At 56.8% G+C, this 2,500-nt stretch overlaps 2 non-coding genes across 2 annotated transcripts in view; both read left to right on the forward strand.

Moving 5' to 3' along the window:
• The first annotated feature begins 372 nt into the window (after positions 1-372).
• LOC145967690 (5.8S ribosomal RNA) lies at positions 373-527 on the forward strand. Its single transcript, XR_014437491.1, has one exon. It is a non-coding gene; the product is annotated as a 5.8S ribosomal RNA (ribosomal RNA).
• A 1,219-nt stretch (positions 528-1,746) lies between these two features.
• The window catches only part of LOC145967688 (large subunit ribosomal RNA), a 4,073-nt gene continuing 3,319 nt past the window's right edge, over positions 1,747-2,500 (forward strand). The window contains exon 1 of the ribosomal RNA XR_014437490.1: positions 1,747-2,500. This exon is cut by the window's right edge and continues 3,319 nt beyond it. This is a non-coding gene — a ribosomal RNA (large subunit ribosomal RNA).

Raw genomic sequence — 2,500 nt, forward strand, 5'->3', positions numbered from 1 at the left:
CGCTACGCGCCCTCCCCGCTAATGTCGGGGCAGAGGCCAGCGTGCGACGCGCGCCGCGCGAGAAGCACCGGCCGAACGTGTGTGATGAGGTGTGTGGCTGGCGGACGAGAGGACCATGGTGTCCGATGGTTTATTCAAAGAACTTTCCGCCCCGGCTCTTTCCCCGTCGAACGGGGGAAGTGACGCTCCGATCGCGAACCAACTTTGTGCCGTAGCCTCGATCCCTTTACCGGGATTGCGGCGGCGGTCCGCGCGTGCTCGGACGCGCGGCCAGGCTGATCGAAGAGCCACGATTTTCTCTCACTCTTCGGAGTGGAGACCACGATGGATGAACTGTGAAGCGTTCGACGAACGCGACGAATGAAAAACGATTACCCTGAACGGTGGATCACTTGGCTCGTGGGTCGATGAAGAACGCAGCTAATTGCGCGTCAACTTGTGAACTGCAGGACACATGAACATCGACATTTCGAACGCACATTGCGGTCCACGGATACAATTCCCGGACCACGCCTGGCTGAGGGTCGTTTTAACAAACCTAAACTGCTTGCGCCCTTACGCAAGCTGACGAGCCACGGCGTAGCCGTGAAACGACGAAATGTCGTCGGCTGTCGTCGCTGTGCCCCCGTCGCATTGCGTAAACGGCGTACGAGCGATCGTTGGACGTTCGCCCGAGAGAGACTAGAGCCTCTTTGTCACCCTCCCAGTATGTATTGGCGACGGGTTCGACGAGAGGCCGTCGTCGATTGGCGTCGTCTGAAATGACACCGAAGGTGTGTGCAGCGAGAGGAGTTATAAAGAGGAGGAGAGAGGCGCGCGTGTACGCACAAAGCGTTTAAAGGATAGCGAAGCGCGCGCGAGCGGCGCCCGGAGGCTGTCGAATGATATGGAGAGAGTTGTCGGCGGAGATATACACAACGACGACACACGAGAGAATATGCGAAAAGTTTAAGCGAGAGGAACGACGACGAACGACGCGCGACACTCGAATGATCTCGCTCTCTACGAGTGATCTCGTAGTTGGCGAATAAAATGCAAAAAGAAAGCGGCGCAGCAGCACATTCTGCTGCGTCCGTCTTTCTAGCGCGTCGTTGTCTCTTCCGATCGCGTCGTCGCGCTGTGCGACTCTCTCTCGGTCTCTCGGTGCGCCAGCGCGCTCGCGCGATACCGCGCCTTTTATTACACGCGAGGCTTCGCCTCCTATCTCGCGGCGCGAGATACCTTACGGTAAAAATATATGGAGAAGGGAAACCGCGGCGCGCGCACAGTCGTCGTCCGGCGGTACGCGGAGGGAGAGAAATTGCGAGAGAAATCCACCCTTAAAAAAGCGGATGAATCGCGAGCCGACCGCGTGTCCGAGTCCACGAAATTTTCGAACGAAGATTGTGACCGGCACGCGTCGTCGTGTACTCGTCGAATCGATTCCATACCGCGCCCGTTATATATATACACGCGCGCGCGCGCATCATAATTACGCCGCGCCGTGTTATTATAATCGTGGAAGTTAGAGGGACGGAAGAAAAGAAGCGCAAAACGATATTATAATATATCTATCTCCTCTCTCTCGCGTCCCCGCGAAACAAGACTAGATTGTGCCGCGCGCGCAATATCGGTCGGTGCGTTACCGCTAACAATAGTAGTAGTTAACAAACAATAATGATACTACTTAGCGCAATAACTCCACCACCGCACACTCCCTCTATCTCTCTATATCACTTTGTAGAGAGTTTCTCTACAAAACTCTGACGACCTCAGAGCAGGCGAGATTACCCGCTGAATTTAAGCATATTATTAAGCGGAGGAAAAGAAACTAACTAGGATTTCCTCAGTAGCGGCGAGCGAACAGGAAAGAGCCCAGCACCGAATCCCGCGGTTCCGCCGCAGGGAAATGTGGTGTTTGGGAGGATCCGCTTATCCCGAGGCGTCGCGTCGCGTCCAAGTCCATCTTGAATGGGGCCACTTACCCGTAGAGGGTGCCAGGCCCGTAGCGACCGGTGCGCGTCTCGGGAGGATCTCTCCTTAGAGTCGGGTTGCTTGAGAGTGCAGCTCTAAGTGGGTGGTAAACTCCATCTAAGGCTAAATACGACCACGAGACCGATAGCGAACAAGTACCGTGAGGGAAAGTTGAAAAGAACTTTGAAGAGAGAGTTCAAGAGTACGTGAAACCGTTCAGGGGTAAACCTAAGAAACCCAAAAGATCGAACGGGGAGATTCATCGTCAGCGGCGCTGGCTTCGCGTCGGTGGGCGATGTCCCGCGGAGTCCTCGCGGCTCGCGCGCGGGCACGCTACCGTGCGCCGATGTCCGGCTGTCGTCGTCGTGCACTTCTCCCCAAGTAGAACGTCGCGACCCGCTGGGTGTCGGTCTACGGCCCGGGTGCGGTGACTGTCGCGTCGCCGGTAAAACGGCACGCGACAAACCCTCGGTCGCCCGGCCGGCTGCTCGGCGGTACGCGCAAGGTATCAGGCCGCACTTCTACACGGTGCGTCGAGGCCGTCGCA

Source organism: Camponotus vicinus, unplaced genomic scaffold (genome assembly GCF_025532165.1).
Source record: "Camponotus vicinus isolate PSW18456_S1 unplaced genomic scaffold, iyCamVici1.0 SCAF_22, whole genome shotgun sequence".
Classification (NCBI taxonomy): domain Eukaryota; kingdom Metazoa; phylum Arthropoda; class Insecta; order Hymenoptera; family Formicidae; genus Camponotus; species Camponotus vicinus.